This window comes from Oryctolagus cuniculus, chromosome 19, assembly GCF_051225735.1.
Source record: "Oryctolagus cuniculus isolate XC-2025 breed Fujian yellow rabbit chromosome 19, ASM5122573v1, whole genome shotgun sequence".
Taxonomy (NCBI): domain Eukaryota; kingdom Metazoa; phylum Chordata; class Mammalia; order Lagomorpha; family Leporidae; genus Oryctolagus; species Oryctolagus cuniculus.
This window is the reverse complement of record NC_142885.1, coordinates 30844942-30866362: the sequence shown is the minus strand read 5'-3', so window position 1 is coordinate 30866362 and position 21421 is coordinate 30844942. Positions and strand designations below refer to the sequence as shown.

Genomic DNA, 21421 nt, shown 5'->3' with positions numbered 1-21421 from the left:
GGTGTTACTGGAATGCAGACACTTTTCACTACATGGACATCCCAAATAATGGCTTAACAGGTGCATCACAACAAATGATTTCCATTTTAATTTTTAAAATAGACATCATAGTGGAAAATAAGAGCCATGTACCTATAAATAGTAATACACATTTACACATATAAATATATGCATATACATTTATATACACATATTTATGTGGGAAAAATCTTTGATGATTTTATAGTAATTGTAATGCCTTATATACTATTTTCTTTGAGAGTTTCACTGCATATTTCATACCAAAATTCCACAAATTTAGTAATGGAACAAAAAAGACAACAGATACATAATGGACACATCTTGTAGAAAATGGAAGGACAAGTACAGAACTCCAAAAGTCAACACATTTCCATTACCATTCAAATATACTAAGAAGATTGGAGTGAGTTGAAATAAGAGGAAGATTTGGGGGAGACATGTTTCTTTATCTTCATCTCAAGATGAGCAAACACAATCTGAAAAAATAATTCCAGATTATAAATATTTCTATTAAAATAGTGTCATCATGGTAGACTTATACATAAAAATTTTTATAGTTCAAGTTAGTATCACTGTATTAATCCAGCTTCATTGACTGGAATGAAAAAAATTATTTTTCTACTTTTGTTTTGATGGCAGCTGAAGTATGAAGTGTCTTCAAACTGTTTAGGGAAAGTGTGTGTTTTGAAAAAAATTATTCACTGTGTTCAAAACTTTTTGCACCAAGATGAACTTTTAATTTTGTTTTCCACTTTTTGAAAATCCTTTGTATATTCATCCAAATGCCTAAGACTTCAGCTTTTCAAAATAAGTATTCTAATGATTTTTAGTGAAAATATACAAGCATGGTCAAGTCACTGTTTCTCAAACAGCTCTTGTGCTGACTGTTGATGTACAATGTAATACTTTATCCATTTTAGTATTTTTTTTTGTTCTAGTACCATTGGTTGAACTCTGTAATTAACACACAATTATTCTTAGGTGTTTAAATTTTAACTGAAAAGTGATCCCTGTTAGGAATTTGGAAAACATTATGCTGAGTGAAATAAGCCAATCCCAAAGGGACAAATACCACTTGTTCTCCTTGATAGGTGACAACTAACTGAGCACCAAAAAGGAAACCTGTTAAAGTGAAATGAACACTATGAGAAACAGTGACTTGATCAGCCCTCACCCTGACTGTTGATGAGCAACTTGATATATTATCCCTCTTAGTATTTTTTTTGTTTGTTCTACTTAATACTTTTGGTTGAATACTGTAATCAATACACAATTCTTCTTAAGTGCTGAAACTTAACTGAAAAGTGATCACTGTTAAATATAAGAGTGGGAATAAGAGAGGGAAGAGATGTGCAATTCGGGACATGCTCAAGCTGACTTACCTCAAACGGTAGAGTTAGAAACATATGCAGGTGCTTGGTATAATTGGAGCTATTTTATTTATTACTTTACCTGGACACAAAGACAAATAAAACTATAGGTAAAATTCAATTTCACAAAATTGCCTTAAAATAAAAAAAATTTGAAGAGGAAATAGATTCTTCAATTCATCAGTGGTTATCCAAAATATTATTCTATTTATGGAAACTATCTCTAAGTTATAATAGATCCCATGTGTATATGACCAGATATGACACATTAAAAGGCTACGAGGTACCAAAATATTCAGGCACTTTGTTAGCAGGAGCTACATCACTGGAATGTTCAAAATCTGAAGCTAAGAAAATGTATCGATGTTTATATTCATAAAACAAGGATGAAAAATGACTTAGGTAATCATAAAACCTGATTCAGAGAATGGTATCTTACACCCAAGTAAAGCGTTTTGTCAAATTTCATTGTGTTCACTCAATGGCAGTAGCCAACATTTTAAATGATGCTGAGATTTATTTTTATTGGGAAGGCTAAAACTTAAGGTTTCAATAGGGGCACCGGTTTGAGTCCTGGCTGCTCCACTTCCAATCCAGCTCTCTGCTGTGGCCTAGGAAAGCAGTAGGAGACAGCTCAAGTCCTTGAGCCCCTGCACCCACGTGGGAGACCTGGAGGAGGCTCCTGGCTCCTGGCTTCGATATACTTCCAGTGTTGTGATAAAAGCCAATGTTTTCAAGCACAGAGGGAAAAGGGGTAATGAACAAAACATGGTTTTTTTTTTTTCAGTTTAAGATTAGAAATCAGCTTACAGGGTGTCAACATAATGGCCTCCATTCATAGTTACTATTAAATAAAGATTAAATGTTAAATATTTAGCATCAAATTTCTAATCTGAAGGAAAACTTATATATTGTCATATCTTGCACTTAATGGTTTTCCTTTTCAAATATTTTAGAGACTTACACAGAACTGGAAAATATTCCCATTTTTATTTACATTCTTCCTTTCATTTATTGATGACTTTCAACAATAAAGCATCTTCATTTCGAAGCGTTCTTACCCCAAAATTAATCTACTACTCCAAGAAATAGATTCTATAGTTTTGAGACTTTTAAATTGTTCAACATTATCCTTAATCTTTGAGATGCAACAGAGTATTTTTTTCTACTCTAAAGAAAATACTAAAATACACAACTCTAACACAGAAATGAATAGTAAAACATAATGATGGAATATCTAGGAAAAATTACAATATGATGCACAATCAGTTTGAGTAAGATGTAACTTAGAGTTTAACTTTCAGTTTATTAAGTGCACTGTGTACCTGTCATTCTACAATGCCAGGCATATAGACAAACACTGTTCCACAACAAATGTTTTATGAGTTGGTAGCTATAAATAAAATATTTGCCATTCTACAAAAATCTAATATAATGCAACATCTAATAAAATTCATGTCCCCAAATCATGTCCTGTTTTGGAATAAGTTCTGATTTTTAGGAAATACATACTTATATTCACTAATTTGAAAGAACATACTTACAATATATATTGTATATCCCCCACCAAAAAAAACTAGCATTACACCAATTAATCAATTTTAGTTATTTTAACTGAAAGTGGGCAGTTTATAACCTGTTCCCACACTGCTTGGAGAACAATCAAATGCATTGGAAGCCAAGCAATTGACACTATTTATAGACATTCTCAGAACCACCTACTTTGTATTGATTGTTTTAAGCACCATTGTAAACTTTCGATTTTTAAGAGTCCCTTTGAAGACGTAGCAGATGTTGGCTTGCTAATCATGCTGGAAAGCATAGTGGGTTCAAAGTTACAAAAATGTCAACACATATAAATTAGTATTAAACTTGGTTATTTTCAATTGTCAATAAACTATAATGAAGGCCTAAAGTCCATAAATATTTGTTTCTGAACCCCTAAGCTTCTATGATTTGTACGTGTGTGCATTCATGTGTGTTTGTGAAAGGGAAATGCATATAAATGCGTACTGGGAAATGTTACACATTGTACTTTTAGCATCATTACTGTGAATACAGATGCGAGGTTTATAAATATTTGGGTGCTTTTCAATATTTCTAGTGATTCAAATGCTGTTAGAATTTAGCATGGTCATTAACACTACATGTACAGTTCGGTGTTAGATTCAGGCGTTCATACCTCACCATAGTTGTATGCATCATGTTCACTCTCCACTATAACTAGACAGTGATTATAAACTTTATGACCAAATGCACATGATCTCCCCAATGCATGATCTGCATTTTACTTAACACAATTTCAATTTTCCAGAGTTCAGAAATCAACTTTATTATAGGTTTTAGAAATATTAGAGGGAGCAGGGGCAGGCCCTGGAGGGCATGGAGGGAAGTGGGGTCCCACACTGAAGGGAGGCTAGGGGAGCAGGGTCAGGCCCTGGAGGGCGAGGATGGGAGAAGGGCCCAGGCCCTGGAGGGCAAGTGTGGGAGTGGGGCCGGATCCTGGAGGGCGAGGAGGGAAGTGGGGTTCCACACTGGAGGGCAACAAGGGGAGCAGGGTCCAGCCTGAGAGGGCGAGGAGGGGAGCTGGGCCCAGGCCCTGGAGGGCAAGGAAGCCAGAGGGTCAGGCCCTGAGGGCAGGGAAGGGAGGGGAGACTGGTGCAGGATGGTGAGGAGGGGAGCAGGGCCTGGCCCTGGAGGGCAAGGAGGGGAGCAGGGTAGGCCCTGGAAGGTGGCAGGGGGAGCAGGGCCTGGCCCTGGGTGGTGGCAAGAGATGCAGGGCCTGGTCCTGGAAGGAGAGGAGGGGAGCAGGGCTCAGCCCTGGAGAACAAAGAGGGGACCAGGGTCCTACACTGGAAGGCAGCTGGGGCAGAAGGGCCAGGCACTGGAGGGCAAGGAGGGGAGTGGGGCCCGGCCCTGGAAGGCAGCGAGAGGTGGGGGGCCTAGACCTGGAGGTTGAGGAAGGGAGCGGGGTCAAGCCCGGGAGGGCAACAGGAACAGGGCCAGACCCTGGAAGGTAGTGAGGAGATCAGGGCCCTGGCCATGGAGGACATAAAGGTGAGCAGGGCCAGGCCTTGGAGGGTGAGGAGGGGAGTGGGGTCAGGCCCTGGTTGGTAGCAAAGGGATCCAGGCAAGGAAATGGAAGGCAGTGAGTGGAGCAGTGTAAGGCCCTGGAGGGCATGGAGGAAAGCAGGGTCAGGCCCAGTAGGGCAGCGAGCGGAGTGGGGCAAGGCCATGCAGGGTGAGGAGGTGAGCAAAGCCCAGCCCTGGGGGGTGAGGAAGGCAGCAGGGTCAGGCTCTGGAGGGTGCAGAGGGGAGTGGGGCAGGGCCATGGAGGTTGAGGAGGGAAGGAAGGTCTGCCCATGGAGGTCTGTAGGGGAGTGGGGCCCAGCCCTGGAGGCAAGGAGGTAAGCTGGGCCTGGACCTGGATGGCGAGGAGGGCACTGAGGCCTGGCCCTGGAGGGCATGGAAGGGAGCTGGGCCCAGGCCATGGAGGGCGAGGAGGGGATCAGGGTCAATCCCTGGAGGGCGAGGAGGGGAGCAGGGCCCAGGCCCTGGAAGGCGAGGAGGTGAGCAGGGCCTGTCCCTGGAGGGAAAGGAGGGGAGCAGAGTAGGCCCTGGACAGCGGCAGGAGGAGCAGGGCCTGGCCCTGTAAGGCAGCAAGAGATGCGAGGCCTGGCCCTGGAAGGAGAGAGGGGAACGGGGCCCATGCCCTGGAGGACAGCAATGCCCATTCAAGAGGGGCATGGGGCCTGGCCCTTCAGAGCAAGGAGGGTAGCAGGGCTCGGCCCTAGAGGGTGAGTAGGGGACCGCGGTCCTGCACGGGAAGGCAGCTGGGGGAGAAGGGCCCGGCACTGGAGGGCAAGGAGGGCAGCAGGACCCGGCCCTGGAGGGTGGCAGGGGGAACAGGGCCTGGCCCTGGATGACAGCAAGAGGTGCAGGGCCTGGACCTGGAAGGCAAGGAAGGGAGGGGGGGTCCATGCCCTGGAAGGCGAGGAGGGGAGCAGGGCCTGGCACTGGAGGGTGAGGAGGAGAGCAGGGTCCAATCCCTAGAGGGTGAGGAGGGGAATGGGGCCTGGCCCTGGAGGGCAAGGAGTTGAGGAGGGCCCAGCCCTGGAGGGCAAGGAGGGGAGAGGGGCCAGGCCCTAGAGTGTGGCAAGGGGAACGGGGCCAGGCCCTGGAAGGCAGTGAGGGGAGCGGGGTAAGGCCCTGGAGGGCGTGGAGTGGAGTGGGGTCAGGCCCTGGAGGGCAGCGAGTGGAGTGGGCCAGGGCCATGGAAGGCAAGGAGGGGAGTGGGGCCAGGCCCTGCAGGATGAGGAGGGGAGCAGGGCCTGGCCCTGGAGGGTGAGGAGGGAATGGGGCCAGGCCGTGGAGGGTGAGGAGGGCCGTGGGGCTCAGGCCCTGGAGGGTGAGGAGGGCCATGGGGCTCAGGCCCTGGAGGGTGAGGAGGGCCATGGGGCTCAGGCCCTGGAGGGTGAGGAGGGCCATGGGGCTCAGGCCCTGGAGGGTGAGGAGGGCCTTGGGGCTCAGGCCCTGGATGCTAAGGAGAGAATGGGGCACAGGCCCTGATGGACTAGGAGGGAGGCAGGGCCCATGCCCGGGAGGCAGTGATGGCAGTGCCCAAGAGGAGTGGGGCCTGACCCTGGAGGGTGAGGAGGGGAGGGGGACCTAGCCCAGGATTGTAAGGAGGGCTGCAGGGCCCTGGAGGGCAAAGAGGGGAGCAGGGCTGGGCCCTGAAGCGTGAGTAGGGGAGCAAGGCCCAACCCTGGTGGGCATCAAGGTGAGCAGGCCCAGGCCCTGGAGGGCAAGGAGGCGAGCAGGGCCTGGCCCTGGAGGGTGAGGCGGGGAGCGTGGTCCTGCCCTGGAGAGTGGCAGGTTGAGCAGGGGCCGGCCCTGGAGGGCGGCAAGAGGAGCAAGGCCTGGCCCTAGAGGGCAACGTGGGGAGCGAGGTCCATGCCCTGATTGGCAGCGATGCCTGTTTATGAGGCCTGGGCTCTGTTCCCCTCTTCACCCTCCAGGGCCAGGCCCTTCTCTCCTCAGGAACAGCCATCACTGCCCTCCAGGGCATGGGCCCTGCTCCCCTCCTCACCTCCAGGGCCTGACCCCACTCCCCTCCTCTTTCTCCAGGGCTGGACCTTCCTCCCCTCCTCGCCCTCCAGGGCCTGGGGCCTTGTGCCCTCCTCACCCTCTAAGGGCCAGGCCCTGTTCCCCTCAGGCATGGCCATCGGGCCCTGCAGGGCATGGGCCCCGCTCCCCACCTCACCCTCCAGGTCCAGGCCCGCTCTTCATGCTGCCCTCCAAGGCTGGACTCTGCTCCCATTCTCACCCTCAGGGCCAGGCCCTGCCCCTTTCAGACATGGCCATCACTGCCCTCCAAGGCTTGGGCCCCACTCCCCTCCTCACCCTCCAGGGCCAGGCCCGCTCATCTTGCTGCCCTCCAGGGCAGGGCCCTGCTCCCCCGCTGCCCTCAAGTGCAGGACCCCACTCCCCTCCTTGCCCAAGAAGGCCGGGCCCCACTTCCCTCCTCGCCCTCCAGGGCCAGGCCCTGCTCCACTCTCCTCCCTCCATGGCTGGCTGGGCCCCGCTCCCTTTGCCGCCCACCAGGGCCAGGTCCTGCTCCCCTCCTAGCCCTCCATGGCCCTGCCCTGCATACCTCCATGCCCTCTAGGGCAAGGCCCCACTCCCCTCTCTCATGGCCCTCACTTCCATCCTGGGCATGGGCCATGCTCCCCTCACTGCCTTCCAGGGTCTGACCCTGCTCTCCTCCTTGCACTCCAGGGCCAACCCTGCTGCCTTCCTCACCCTCCAGGGCTAGGCCCCGCTCACATGTACACCCTCCAGGACCTGGGCCCACTCCCCATGATGCCCACCAGGGTCGGGCCTCGCTCTGCTACTCAGGCTCCAGGGCCCAGCTCTGCTCCCCTCCTCACCCTCCAGGGCCAGCTCTGCATCCCTTCTACCATCCCAGGCTAGGCCCCCCTCCCCTCCTCGCCCTCCAGGGTCAGGCCCCACTCCCCTCTGGCATGGCCATCACTGCCCTCCAGGGCATGGGCTCTGCTCCCCTCCTCGCCCTCCAGGGCCTGAGCCCCACTGCCCTCCTCACCCTCCTTGCCATCCATGCTTGCTCCCCTGCTTGCCATCCATGGTGCTGTCCCCTCCATTCGTTGCCCATCAGAGCTTGACACCACTCCCATCCACACTCTCCAGGGCCTGACCCCGCTCCCCTCACTGTCTTCCAGGGCCTCACCCAGAAATCCTCGCCACCAACCAGGGTCTGACCCTGCTTCCCTATTCACCCTCCAAGGCCTGGCCCTACTCACCTCCATGCCCTCCATGGACTAGGACCCACTCACCTCACTGCCTTCCAGGCACTGGCCCTATTCTCCTCGCCACCCTCTAGGGCCTGACCCCGTTCCCTCCCTCGTTCCCCAGGGCTGGACCATGCTCCTCTCCTTGCCCTCCAAGGCCTGGGGTCCAGTGCCCGCCTCACCCTCCAGAGCCTGGGGCCTGGTGCCCTCCTCACCCTCCAGGGCCAGGCCATGTTACCCTCAGGCATGGCCATCACTGCCATCCAGGACATGGTCCTTGCTCCCCACTTTGCCCTCCAAGGCCAGGCCGCTCCTCTTGCCTGCCTCCAGGGCAGAGCCCTGCTCCCCCACTACCCTACAGTGCAGGACCCCAGTCCCTTCCTTGCCTTCCAGGGCTGCGCCTTGCTCCCCAACTCACCCTCTAGGGCCTAGACCCAGCTCCCCTCCTTGCCCTCCAGGGCCACGCCCTGCTCACCTCCATTCACTCCAGGGCCTGGGCCTCATTCCTTCCGCACGCTCCAGGGCCTGACTCTGCTCCCCTCCTTGACCCCCAAGACCTGGCCATGCTCACCTACATACCCTCCATGGACTGAGCCCCGATCCCCTCACTGTCTTCCAGGGCCTGACCCTGCTCGCCTCTTTGCTCTCCAGGACGTGGCCCTTCTCACATCCATGCCCTCCATGGCCTGGGCCCCGTTCCTTCCTAGCTCTCCAGAACCTGGTCTCAGTTCCCTCCTCGCCCTCCAGGACTGGACCCTACTCCTCTCCTCACCTCCAGGGCCTGGGTCCCACTCCCCTCCCTTACCTTCCAGGGCCTGGCCCAGATCCCCTCACCACCAACCAGGGCCTGACCCTGCTCCCCTCCTCACCCTCAAGGACCTGGGCCCTGTTCCCTACTCACCCTCCAGGGCCTGGGCCCTGATCCTCTCGCCACCCTCCAGGGCCAGGCCCTGCCCCCTCCTTGCACTCCAGGGCTGGGCCCCCTCCACTAATCACACCCAAGGACCAGGCACTGCTCCCCTCCTCACCATCCTAGGCAAGGCCCCACTCCACTTCTTGCCCTCATGGCTCAGGCAATTTCCCCTCCTTGCCCTCCAGGGCTTGGCCCCCATCCCCTCTCACCCTAAAGGGCAGGGCCACACTCCCCTCATCACCCTCCAGGGCCTGACCCCAGCTCCCTTCTATGCCCTCCAGGACCAGGCCTCACTCCCCTCCTCGCCCTCAACAGCCTGTATCTAGCTCCCCTCCTCGCCCTTCAGGGCTGGGCTATGCTCCCCTCCTCACAGTCCAGGGCCAGGCCCCACTCACCTCAGGAACATCACTGCCCTCCAGGGCATTGGTCCCGCTCCTCTCCTCGCCCTCCACGGCCAGTCCCCGCACCTACTGCCACCCTCCAGGGCCAGGCCCAGCTGCCCTTGCTGCCCACCAGGGCCAGGCCCTGCTCCCCTCCTAGGCCTCCAGGGCCTGGCCATGCTCCCCTCCTAGGCCTCCAGAGCCAGGCCCTGCTCCCCTCCTAGGCCTCCAGGGCCTGGCCACGCTCACCTTGATGCCCACAAGAGTCAGACCTGGCTCCCCTACTTATGCTCCAGGGCCCGGCCCTGCTCCCCTCTTCACCCTCCAGGGCCAGGCCCTGCACCCCTCCTTAAAATCCTGGGCCACGCCCCACTCCCCTCCTCGCCCTCCAGGGCCAGGCCCTACTCCCCTCCTCACCATCCTGGGCCAGGCCCCACTCCCCCCTCCTCCTCCAGGGCCTGGGACCTGATCCCCTCGCCGCCCTCTAGGGCAAGGCCCTGCCCTCTCCTTGTCCTCCAGGACCGGCCCCCCTCCCCTAATCGCCCTCATGGACCAGGCCCTGATCTCCTCCTCACCATCCTGAGCCAGGCCCCCCTCTTCTCCTTGCCCTCATGTACCAGGCCAAATTCCCCTCCTTGCCCTCCATGGCCCTGCCCTGTTCCTTCCTCGCCCTCCAGGGCCTGGCCCTGCTCCCCTCCTCACCATCCAGGGCCAGGCCCTGCTCCCATCCTCACCCTCTAGGGCCTGGGGCCTGAACCCTGCTCACCCTCCAGGGCCTGGCCCTGCTCCCCTCCTCGCCTTCCAGGGCCTGGGAACTGCTGCCTTCCTTACCCTCCAAGGCAAGGAGGGGAGCAGGTCTCATATCCTGGAGGGCATGATGGCTGTGCTTGAGGGGAGTAGTTCCTGACCCTGGAGGGCAAGGAGGGGAGCAGGGACAGAACTTGGAGGGCGAGGAGGGGAGCAGAGTCAGGCCCTGCTTGGTGGCAAGTGGAACGGTCCATGAACAGGAAGTGGAGAGAGAATGGGGCACAGGCCCTGGAGAACAAGAAGGGGAGCAGGCCCATGTCCTGGAGGGCAGTGATGGCCGTGCCTGAGGGGAGTGGGGCCTGACCCTGGAGGGCGAGGTGGGGAGGGGGGCCTAGCTTAGGATTTTAAGGAGGGGTGCGGGGCCTGGCCCTGCAGGGCAAAGAGGGGAGCAGGGCTGGGCCATGGAATATGAGAGGGGAGCGAGGCCAGACTCTGTGGGCATCAAGGTGAGCAGGCATAGACCCCGGAGAGTGAGCAGGGCAGCATGACCTGGCCCTGGAGGGTGAGGAGGGGAGCAGGGCCCATGCCCTGGAGGGCAGTGATGGACATACCTGAGAGAGTGGGGCCAAGCCCTGGACTGTGAGGAGGGGAGCAGGGCTCAGCCCTGAAGGGCTAGGAGGGGAGTTGCGCCCAGGCCATGGAGGGCGAGGAGGGGAGCAGGTCCTGGTTTGGAGGGCGTGGAGGGGAGATGGGTTAGGCCCTGGAGGGTGAGGACTGGAGCAACGCCTGGCCCTGGAGGGCGATGAGGCATCGTGCCCAGGCCCTGGAGGGCAAGGATGGGAGCAGGGCCTGACCCTGTAGGGTGAGGAGGGGTGCTGGGCCCAATCCTAGAGAGCTTTGAGGGGAGCATGGCCCAGCCCCTTAGGGCAAGGAGGGGATGGGGCCCAGGCCCTGGAGGGTGAGGAGAAGAGCGAGGCCCATACCCTGGAGGGCGATGTTGGCTGTTCCTGAGGGGAGAAGGTTCTGGTCCTGGAGGACGAGGAGGGAACTGGGCCCAGGCTCTGGAGGGCTAGGAAGAAACGGGGCCAGGCCATGGAGGGCATGGATGTGAGCAGGGCCAGGCCCTGAAAGGCGAGGAAGGGAACGGGGTCAGGCCCTCTAGGGCAAGGATGGGAGTGGGGGCAGGTCCTGGAGGCTACAGAGGGGAACAGGGCCAGGTCCTGGAAAGCAATGAGGGGACTGGGGCCCAGGCCGATGATGGCATGGATGTGAGCAGGCCAGGTCCTGGAAGGTGAGGTGGGGAGCAGGGCCTATGCTCTGGAGGGCAGTGATGCCCTTCCTGAGGGGAGTGGGCCCTAGCCTGGAAGGCAGTGAGGGGAGCGAGACCGAGGCCCTGGAGGGTGAGGAGGGGAACAGGGCCCCGGCCCAAGAGGGCAAGGAGGGGAGCAAGGCCTGACCCTGTAGGGTGATGAGGGGAGCTGGCCCAGCCCAGAAGGTTAAGGAAGGGAGCTGGGCCTGGACCTGAAGGGCAAGTCGGGGAGCGGGACCCAGGTCCTGGAGGGTGAGGAGGGGAGTGGGGTCAGGCCCTGGAGGGTGGCGAGGGGAACAGGGCCAGGCCCTGGAAGGCAGTGAGAGGAGCGGGACCCAGGTCCAGGAGGGTGAGGAGGGGAGCAGGGTCAGGTCCTTGAGGGCGAGGAGGGTAGAGGGGGCAGGCCCTGGAGGCTGGCAAGAGGAACTGGGCCAGGCCCTGGAAGGCAGTGAGGGGAGTGGAACCCAGGCCCTATGGGCCAGAAGGGGAGTGGTGTCCTGCACTGGAGGGCAGCGGGGTCAGAAGGGTCCAGCCCTGGAAAGCTGCTAGAGGAGCAGAGCCAGGCCCTGGAGGGTGAGGTGGGGAGCGGGGCCCACACCCTGAAGGGCAGTGATGCCATTCCTGAGGTGAGTGGTGCCTAGCCCTGGAAGGCAGTCTGGGGAGCAGGACCCAGGTCCTGCAGGGCGAGGAGGGGAGCAGGGTCAGGCCCTGGAGGGTGGCGAGGGGAACAGAGCCAGGCCCTGGAAGGCAGTGAGGGGATCAGGGCCCAGTCCAATGAGGGCATGGAGGTGAGCAGGGCCAGCCCTGGAGAGCAAGGAAGGGAGTGAGGTCAGGTCCTGGAGGGTGAGGAGGAAAGCAGGGTCCCAGGTCCTGGAGGCTGAGGAGGGGAGCAGGTTCAGGTCCTGGAGGGTGAGGAGAGGAGAGGGGTCAGGCCCTGGAGGGTGGTGAGGGGAACAGCCCCAGGCCCTGGAAGGCAGTGAGGGGAGCGGGACCCAGGTCCTGGAGGGCAAGCAGGTGAACAGTGTCCTATACTTGAGGGCAGCATGGGGAGCAGGGTCCGGCACTTGAAAGTGGCAAAAGGAGTGGAGCCTGGCCCTGGAGGGTGAGGTGGGGAGCAGGGCCCAGGCCCTTAAGGTCAGTAATGCCCTTCCTAAAGGGAGTGGGCCCTAGCCCTAGAAGACAGTGCGGAGAGCGAAACGGAGGCCCTGGAGGGTGAGGAGGGGAGCAGGGCCCAGTCCCAAGAGAGCAAGGAGGGGAGCAGGTCCCAGGCCCTGGAGGGCGAGGATGGGAGAAAGGCTTGACCCTGTGGGGTGATGAGTTCACCTGGCCCTGGAGGTCAAGGAGGGGATCGGGGCCTGGCCCTGGAGGGCGAGGAGGGGAGTGGGGCCCATGACCTGGAGGGCAGTGATGGCCATTCCTGAGGGGCGTGGGGCCTGGCGCTGGACTGTGAGGAGGGGAGCAGAGCCCAGCCCTGAAGGGCTAGGAGGGGTGTTGGGCCCAGGCCATGGAGGTTGAAAGGAGTGGGTCCTGGTTTGGAGGGCGTGGAGGGGAGTTGGGTCATACCCTGTAGGGTGAGGAGGGGAGCAGGGCCTGGCCCTGGAGGGCGATGAGGGATCGTGCCCAGGCCCTGGAGGGCAAGGATGGGAGCAGGGCCTGACCCTGTAGGGTGAGGAGGGGTGCTGGGCCCAGCCCTAGAGGGTGTTGAGGGGAGTGTGGCCCAGCCCCTTAGGGCAAGGAGGGGATGGGGTCCAGGCCCTGGAGGGTGAGGAGGGGAGGCTGGCCTGGCCCTGGTATGCAGCATGGGGAGTGGGGCCCAGGCCCTGAAGGCAAGGAAGCGAGCAAGGCCCAGCACTGGAGGGCTAGGAGGGGAGCAAGGCCCTTCCCTGGAAGGCAGGGAGGGTAGCAGGGTCCAGGCCCTAGAGGATGAGGAGGGGAGCAGTGCCTGGACCTCTTGGCCAAAGAGGGGAGTGGAGTCCTGACTGGAGGGCAGCGGGGGAAGTAGGGCCCTGCCCTGGTGGACCAAGAGGAGCAGGCCTGGCCCTGGAGGGTGGTGATGGCTGTTCCTGAGGGGAGAAGTGCCTGGCCCTGGAGGTTGAGGAGGGCAGCAGGGCCTAGGCCTGGAGGTGAGGAGGGGAGAAGGTTCTAGTCCTGTAGGGCGAGGAGGGGGCAGGGACTGGCCCTTGCGGGCTGCAAGGGGATCAGGTCCCAGGCCCTGGAGGCAGAGGTGGGGAGGAGGGCCTGGCCCAGCATGGTGAGGAGGGGAGTAGGGTCCAGCCCTGGGGGGCAAGGAGGGAGCGAAGCATGGCCCTGGTGGGCAGCAAGGGGAACACAGCCCAGGCCCTGGTGGGCAAGGAAGTGAGAAGGGTAAGCACAACAAGGGGAGTAGGCCTGCACTAGAGGGCAGCAGGGAGAGTAGGGCCCTGCCTTGGCTGCAGAAAGAGGAGCGGGCCTGGCCCTGGAGGGTGAGGAGAGGAGCAGGGTCAGGCCCTGGAGCATGAGGAGGGGGCAGTGCCTGGCCCTTGAGGGCCGCGAGGGGATCAGGTCCCAGGCCCTGGAGGGGGCAGTGGAGAGGAGGGCCTGGCCCAGGACGGTAAGGAGGGCAGTAGGGCGTAGCCCTGGAGGGCTAGGAGGGGAGTGGGGCATGGCCCTGGTGGGCAGCAAAGGGAGCACGGCCCAGGCCTGGTGGGCAAGGAAGTGAGAAGAGTAAGCCCCTGGAGTGTGGCGAGGGGAGCAGGACAGGGCCATGGATGGCATAGAGGGAAGTGAGGTCCTGCACTGGAGGGCAACAAGGGGAACAGGGCCCAGGCCCTGGAGGGCGAGAATGGTAGGAGAGCCTGACCCTCTAGGATGAGGAGGGGAGTTGGGCCTGGACCTGGAGGGCCAGGAAGGGACCATAGCCAAGGCCCTGGAGGGCTAGGTGGGGAGCAGTGTCCAGCACTGGAGGGTGGTGAGGGGAACGGAGCCAGGCCCTGGAAGGCAGTGAGGGGATCAAGGCCCAGTCCGTGGAGGGCATGGGGTTGAGCAGGGCCAGGCCTTGGAGGGCACGGATTGGAGCGGGGCCCAGGCCCTGTTTGGCAAGGAGGGGAGCAGGGCTCAGGTCCTGGAGGGCAAGCAGGGGAGCAGTGGCCGGCGCTGGAGGGCCAGGAGGGGAGCCGTGTCCAGCTTTGGAGGGTGGCTAGGGAAGCAGTGCCTGGCACTGGAAGGCAAGGAGGGGAGCAAGGTCCAAGCCCTAGAGGGCGAGGAAGGGATCAGGGCCTCGCCCTGGAGGGCAAGGAGGGAAAGTGGGTCCTGCACTGGAGGGCAGTGGTGGGAGCGGGGCCTGCCCTGGTTGGCAGCAAAGGAGCAGGGCCCAGGCCCTAGAGTGCAAGGAAGTGAGCAGGGTCAGGCTCTGGAGCGCTGCGAGGGGAGCAGGGCAGGGCCATGGAGGGCATAGAGGGAAGCAGGGTCCCGCACTGGAGGGAAATTAGGGGAGCGGAGTCCGGCCCCGGAGGGTGAGGTTGGGAGCAGGGCCTGACCCTGGAGGGCGGGGAGAGGAACGGGGTCCAGGAGCTAGAGGGCCAGGAGGGGAGCAGAGCCGACCCTCTTGGGCAAGAAGGGGAGTGGGATCTTGCACTGGAGTGGGGCGGGGGGAGTAGGGCCCTGCCCTGGAGGGCAGCAGGAGAAGCAGGCCTGCCCCTGGAGGTGAGGAGAGGAGCAGGGCCCACGCCCTGGAGGGCAGTGTTGGCTGTTCCTGAGGGGAGAAGGTCCTGGCCGTGGAGGGTGAGGAGGGCAGCAGGGCCTAGGCCCTGGAGGTGAGGAGGGGAAGAGGGTCCGGTCTTCGAAGGCGAGGAGGGAACTGGGCCCAGTCTCTGGAGGGCTAGGAAGGAACAGGGCCCAGGCCATGGAGGGCATGGATGTGAGCAGGGCCAGGTCTTGGAGGTCAAGGAGGGGAGACGGGTCAGGTCCTGGAGGGCGAGGAGCAGAAGGGGGAAGGCCCTAGAAGCTGGCTAGGGGAATGCGTCCAGGTCCTGGAAGGCAGTGAGTGGAGTGGGACCCAGGGCATGGAGGGCATGGAGGGGAGCAGCTCCAGGCCCTGGAGGGTGGCAAGGGGAACTGGGCCAGGCCCTGGAAGACAGGAGCAGGACCCAGGTCCTGGAGGGTGGCGAGGGGAACTGGGCCAGGCCCTGGAAGGCAGTGACACGCTCAGGGTCCAGTCCATCGAGGGCATGGATGTGAGCAGGGCCAGGCCCTGGAGGGCGAGGAGGGGAGCGGGGTCAGGTCCTGGAGAGTGAGGAGGGGAGAAGCTCCAGGCCCTGGAGGCTGAGGGGAACTGGGCCAGGCCCTGGAAGGCAGTGAGGGTAGCAGGTCCCAGGCCCTGGAGGGCAAGGAGGGGAACAGGGTCCTGCACTGGAGGGCAGCGGGGGAGCAGGTTCCTGCCCCTGGAGGGTGAGGTGGGGATCAGGACCCATGCCCTGGAGGGCAGTGATACCCTTCCTTGGGGAGTGCGGCCTAACCCTGGAAGACAGCGAGAGAAGTGAGCCAGACTCTTGAGGGTGAGAAGGGGAGCAGGGCCCAGGCCCAAGAGGCCAAGGATGGGAGTAGGGCCCTGGCCCTGGAGGGCGAGGATGGGAGAAAGGCCTGACCCTGTAGGGTGAGGAGGGGAGCTGGCCCAGCCCAGGAGGTCAAGGAAGGGAGCTGGGCCCATGCCCCGGAGGGCAGTGATCGCCATTTCTGAGGGGAGTGGGCCCCAGCCATGGACTGTGAGGAGGGGAGCACGGCCCAGCCCTGAAGGGCTAGGAGGGGAGCTGGGCCCAAGCCATGGAGGGTGCGGAGGGGAGCTGGGCCCAGACCTGGACGGCAAGGATGGGAGCAGGGCCCAACCCTGGAGGGTGAGGAGGGCAGCTGGGCCTGCCCTGGAGGGCGAGGACTGGAGCAACACCTGGCCCTGGAGGGCAATGAGGGGTCGTGCCCAGGCCCTGGAGAGCAAGGATGGGAGCAGGGCCTGACCCTGTAGGGTGAGGAGGGGTGCTGGGCCCAATCCTAGAGGGTGTTGAGGAGAGCATGGCCCGGCCCAATAGGGAAAAGAGGGGATGGGGCCCAGGCCCTGGAGGGTGAGGAGGGGAGGCTGGCCTGGCCCTGGTGGGCAGCAAGGTGAGCAGGGCCCAGGTCCTGTAAATGAGGAAGTGAGCAGGGCTCAGCACTGCAGGGATAGGGGGGAACAAGGCCTGACTCTGCAGTGTGAGGAGGGCTGTTGGGCCCAGCCCTTGATGGTGCTGAGGGAAGCATGACCTGGCTTTTTAGGGCGAGGAGGGGATGGGGGCCAGGCCCGGTGGGCGAGGATGGGAACTCCGCATGGCCCGTGAGGGCAAGGAGAAGAGGGGGGCCTGGCCCAGGACTGGAAGGAGGGGAGCTGGGCCTGGTCCTTGAGGACAATTAGAGGAGGGGGGCCAGCCCTGGAGGGCAAGGAGGGGGTAGTGTCTGGTCCTGGAGAGCTGTGAGGGGAATCAGTTCTCAGGCACTAGAGGGGGAGGTGGGGAGGGGTCCTGGCCCAGGATGGTGAGGAGAGGAGTAGGGCCTGGCCCTGGAGGGCGAGGAAGGGAGTGGGACGTCCCTGGTGGGCAGCAAAGAGGAGCACGGCCCAGGCCCTGGTGGGCAAGAACATGAGCAGGGTAAGCCCCTGGAGCTCGGGGAGGGGAGCAGGGCGGGGCCATGGATGGCATAGAGGGAAGTGGGGTCCCGCACTGGAGGGCAAAAAGGGGAACAGGGCCCAGGCCCTGGAGGGCAAGGATGGGAACAGGGCCCAACCCTCTAGGATGAGGCGGGGAGTTGGACCTGGACCTGGAGGGCAAGGAAGGGACCACAGCCAAGGCCCTGGAGGGCCAGGAGGTGAGCAGTGTCCAGCACTGGAAGGTGGTGAGGGGAACGGGCCAGGCCCTGGAAGGTAGTGAGGGGATCGAGGCCCAGTCCATGGAGGGCATGGAGGGGAGCAGGGCCAGGCCTTAAACGGCGAAGAGGGGAGCAGTGCCCGGCGCTGGAGGGCCAGGAGGGGAGCAGTGTCCAGCTCCAGAGGGGGGCTAGGGAAGCGGGGCCTGGCCCTGGAAGCTAGGAGGGGAGAAGGATCCAGGACCTAGAAAGTGAGGAAGGGGTCAGGGCCTGGCCCTCGAGGGCAAGGAGGGAAGGTGGCTCCTGCACTGGAGGGCAGTGGAGAGAGCGGGGCCTGCCCTGGTGGGCAGAAAAGGAGCAGGGCCTGACCCTGGAGGGCGGGGAGAGGAACGGGGTCCAGGAGCTAGAGGGCGAGGAGGGGAACAGAGCTCGACCCTCCTAGGCAAAGAGGGGAGCAGGATCCTGTCTGGAGGGCAGCAGGGGGAGTAGGGCCCTGCCCTGGAGTGTGGCAAGAAGAGCAGGCCTGCCCCTGGAGGGCGAGGAGGGGAGTGGGACCATGCCCTGGAGGGCAGTGTTGGCTGTTCCTGAGGGGAGAAGGTCCTGGCCGTGGAGGGTGAGGAGGGCAGCAGGGCCTAGGCCTGGAGGTGAGGAGGGGAGCAGGGTCAGGTCCTGAAGGGTGAGGAGGGGAGTGTTGTCAGGAACTGGAGGGTGAGGAGGGGTGAGGGGGCAGGCCCTGGAGGCTGGCAAGGGAACGGGGCCAGGCCCTGGAAGGCAGTGAGGGGAGTGGATCCCAGGTCCTTGATGGAAAGGAGGGGAGCTTGGTCAGGCCCTGGAGGCTCACAAGGGGAATGGGGTCAGGCCCTGGAAGGCAGTGAGGGGAGCAGGGACAGGCCCTGGAAGGCAGTGAGGGGAGCGGGACCCAGGTCCTGGAGGGCAAGGAGGGAAGCAGGGTCCTGCACTGGAGGGCGGCAGGGGAAGCAGGTCCTGCTCTGAAGGGTGGCAAGGGGAGCGGAGCCTGGCCCTGGAGGGCAAGGTGGGGAGCGGGGCTCATGCCCTGGAGGGCAAGGAGGGAAACTGGGCCCAGGCCCTGGAGGGCAAGGAGGGGAGCGGGTCAGGTCCTGGAGGGCAAGGAGGGAAACTGGGCCCAGGCCCTGGAGGGCAAGGAGGGGAGCGGGTCAGGTCCTGGAGGGCAAGGAGGGGAGCGGGGTCCTGCACTGGAGGGCGAGGAGGGGAGCAGGTCAGGTCCTGGAGGGCGGCAAGGAAAGCAGGGCAGGGCCCTGGACAGCGAGTAGGGGATCCGGGACTAGGCCCTGGAGGGCAAGGAGGGGAGCAGGGCAGGGCCGAGGAGGTGAGGAGGGTAGGGGGCCCAGGCCCTGGAGGCTGCGGTGGTGAGCTGGGCCAGGCCTTCAAGGGCAAGGAGGGGAGCTGGGCCCAGGCCCTAGAGAGCGAGGAGGGGAGCAGGGCCGGGCCCTGGAGGGCAAGGAGGGGAGCAGGGTCCTGCAATGGAGGGCAGCATGGGGAACGGGGCCCAGGTCCTGGAAGGCAACAGGTGAGCTGGGCCCGGCCCTGGAGGTGAGAGATCTGAGCCTGGATCACGGTTCACCTATTTTAGACTGGGCCTCCATCTTGTTATTTGGGCCTGATAGCTCCCCTCCTCACTCACCAGGGCCTGGGCCCTGCTCCCCTCAGCTCCTTCCAGGGCCAAACCCAGCTCCCCTCCTTGCCCTAAAGGGCCTTGGCCCTGCTCCTCTGCTTGCCCTAAAGGGACTGGGCCCCACTCCCCTCCTTGCCTTCCAGGGCCAGAAAATGCTCTCCTAAGGTGCAGGCCTCCTCGCCCTCCAGGGCCCGGCCCAGCTCAGCTTGCTGCCTTCCAGGGCTGGAGGATGCTCCCCTCACAGCCCTCCAGGTCCAGACCCCGCTCCCCTCCTCACACTCCAGGGCCTGGGCCTTGCTCCTCTGCTCGCTCTCAAGGGGCTTGGCCCCACTCCCCTTCTTGCCATCCAGGGAATGGGCCCCGCTCATGTCATCACCCTCCAGGGCTGGACCCCGCTCCCTTCCTCGCTATCCAGAGCCTGGGCCCCGCTCCCCTCCTCACTCTCCAGGGACGGCACCACTCCTACCTCACACTCCAGGGCTGATGCCGTGCTCCCCTCACCGCCCTCCAGGGCTGGGCCCTTCTCCCCTCTTTGCCCTCCAGGGAGTGGGCCCCGCTTCCTTTCTAGCCCTCCAGGGCCTGTGCCATGGTCCTTTGCTCGCCCTCCAGGCACTGGGTCCTGCTCCCCTCGTTGCCCTCCAGAGCCCAGCCGGCATCCCCTCCTCACCCTCCAGGGCCTGGGCCCTATTTCCTCCTCACCCTCCAAGGCCTGGGCCCTGTTCCCTCCTCGCCCTCCAGGGCCATACGCTGCTCCCCTCCTCACCCTCCAGGAAATGGGCCCCACTCCCTTCATCGCCCTCCAGGGACTGGACCCCGCTCCCCTCCTCACCCTCCAGGGCCAAACTCTGCTCCTCCTCTAGCCTTCCAGGGACTGGGCCCCGCTCCCCTTGCCACCCTCCAGTGCCGGACCCTGCTCCCCTCCTCGCTCTCCAGGGATGGGTGCCACTCCCCACCTCGCACTCCAGGGCCTGTGCCCTGCTCCCCTAGCCACCCTCCAGGGCTATACCAGGCGCCACTTGCTGCCCTCCATGGCCAGACCCCACTCCATCCTCGCCCTGCAGGGCCTGGGCCCTGCCCCACTTCTCTCCCTTCTGGGAGAGACCCCACTCCCCTCCTGGCCCTCAAGGGCCTGGTCCCTGCTCCCCCATCACCCTCCTGGGAGTGGGCCCTGCTCCCCTTGCAGCCCTCCAGGATCAGACCCTGCTCCCCTCCTAACTCTCCAGGGCCTGGGCCCTGCTCCACTCCTGGCCCTCCAGGGCCTGGGCCCTGCTCCACTCCTGGCCCTCCAGGGCCTGGGCCCTGCTCCACTCCTCGCCTTCTTGCCAAGCTCTGCTGCACTACTCGCCCTTCAGGGCCTGGCCCCGCTCCCCTCCTCACCCTCCAGGGTCTGGGTCCAGCTCCCTTCATCGCCTTCCAGGGCCAGACCCCGCTGCCCTCCTTGCCCTCCAGGCACTGGGCCCAGCTCCCATCCTCCCCCTCCAGAGCCGGACTCAGCTCTGCTCCTCATTCTCCGGGCAAAACCCCGCTCCCCTCTGGCCCTCCAGGGCCTGGGCCCCACTCCCCTCCTTGCAATCCAGGGGCAGACTCTGCTCCCCTCCTCAGTCTCCAGGGCCTGGGCCCTGCTCTACTCATGACCTCCAGGTCCGAAGCCCGCTCCCCTCCTCGCCCTCCAAGTCCTGGGCCTTGCTCCCCTCCTTGCCCTTTTTCATTTTACCTGCTCTGACTCCCCATACTGAAGGCCTCAATGAACGCCCATGCAAATACAGCCTGTTCAGGCTGCACTGCTTCACTCTGCAATCTGTTCATCAGGAACTCCATGCAGTCACTGCCACAATTCTCCTGCTTCTTAAAGCTGTTCTGACCCACAGCTGATTTTAATTTCCTCCCACTCTACCTGTTAATGAGCTCTACCCTCTTCCCCCCAGCCCTCCAGCCCACTACTCTCCTAAGATAGAGAATCTGCAACAATCTTGCCTCACTGCCAGCCATTCACATCCTGTCTTCCTACCAGGTGTGAGAAGAGCAATTTTCAACTAGAAAAAATTATATCCCTCTTTTTTTTTTTGACAGGCAGAGTGGACAGTGAGAGAGAGAGAAAGGTCTTCCTTTTGCCGTTGGTTCACCCTCCAATGGCCGCCGCGGCCAGCGCGCTGCGGCCAGCACACAGCGCTGATCCGATGGCAGGAGCCAGGTGCTTCTCCTGGTCTCTCATGGGGTGCAGGGCCCAAGCACCTGGGCCATCCTCCACTGTACTCCCTGGCCACAGCAGAGAGCTGGCCTGGAAGAGGGGCAACCTGGACAGAATCCAGCGCCCCAACCGGGACTAGAACCCAGTGTGCTGGCGCCGCAAGGTGGAGGATTAGCCTAGTAAGCCGCGGCGCCGGCTGAATTATATCCCTCTTAAAACCTATCACTATTCATGAAATCTATCGATTCAGATGTAAGCAATTATTTTATTTCGCTCTCAACCATTCAGAGAACATACAGATGTATGCACATATGACATTCCTGATGGATGTATCTAAAAATAAATTTCTATTTAATATTAACCTATGAAAACAGATCATAACAATATGCTCCTGAATTATTTGGAAACAGATTCACTAAGTAGTTTCTATACAAGTGTTACCTATTAAATCTCCTTTTTATAATTTCTTTCAGTGCTAGTTGCTTATAGCATTCATAAAAGTATATAATCTTGTGGCCAGCACTGTGATGTAGCAGGTAAACACATCACCTGCAGTACTGGCATCCCATACGGGTGCTGGTTTGAGTCCTGGATGCTCCACTTCTTTTTTTTTTTTATCTTTTATTTAATGAATATAAATTTCCAAAGTACGACTCATGGGTTACAATG

At 60.2% G+C, this 21421-nt stretch overlaps 1 protein-coding gene and 1 long non-coding RNA gene across 2 annotated transcripts in view; both read right to left on the bottom strand.

The window, feature by feature from the left end:
• LOC127489782 (nuclear factor 1 C-type-like) overlaps positions 1-21421 on the bottom strand; it is a 38314-nt gene that overhangs the window by 5343 nt on the left and 11550 nt on the right. The gene's annotated exons all lie outside the window — the stretch shown is intronic.
• Positions 11-20422, bottom strand: LOC149120457 (uncharacterized). The gene is made up of 3 exons (XR_016226049.1): positions 20279-20422; positions 1404-1473; positions 11-497 (listed from the first exon to the last, which is right to left on the bottom strand). It is a non-coding gene; the product is annotated as an uncharacterized LOC149120457 (long non-coding RNA).